The sequence below is a fragment of the Morone saxatilis genome, unplaced genomic scaffold (genome assembly GCF_004916995.1).
Source record: "Morone saxatilis isolate NCDOM2014 unplaced genomic scaffold, NCSU_SB_2.0 Contig4, whole genome shotgun sequence".
NCBI lineage: Eukaryota > Metazoa > Chordata > Actinopteri > Moronidae > Morone > Morone saxatilis.
Genome location: NW_023339984.1, coordinates 9,420,332 through 9,420,584, shown reverse-complemented (window position 1 = coordinate 9,420,584; position 253 = coordinate 9,420,332). Strand labels below are relative to the sequence as shown.

At 49.4% G+C, this 253-nt stretch overlaps 1 protein-coding gene across 1 annotated transcript in view; it reads right to left on the bottom strand.

Moving 5' to 3' along the window:
- The window catches only part of LOC118338165 (zeta-sarcoglycan-like), a 36,050-nt gene that overhangs the window by 34,999 nt on the left and 798 nt on the right, over positions 1–253 (bottom strand). The window lies entirely within an intron of this gene.

Here is a 253-nt window from a genome sequence, read left to right as displayed (position 1 = left end):
GCAGCGGACCAAAGGATGGACCTGAGTGCACAGGCAGACAGCGGCTCTGCTGTGTGGGTTTCTGACACACCGGGCTGCCTTTTTTATTTTATTATTTTTTATTTATTTTGCACTGCAGCAGGCAGACGCGATGCACATACTGTACCCAGAGGTTACTGCCTCCCCCTGCTAGACTGGAATGATAATGAGAAACCATGCAGGCAGAATATTCATAGGCTGTCACATTACTGTGATTCTTCAAGAGGGGGGGGGG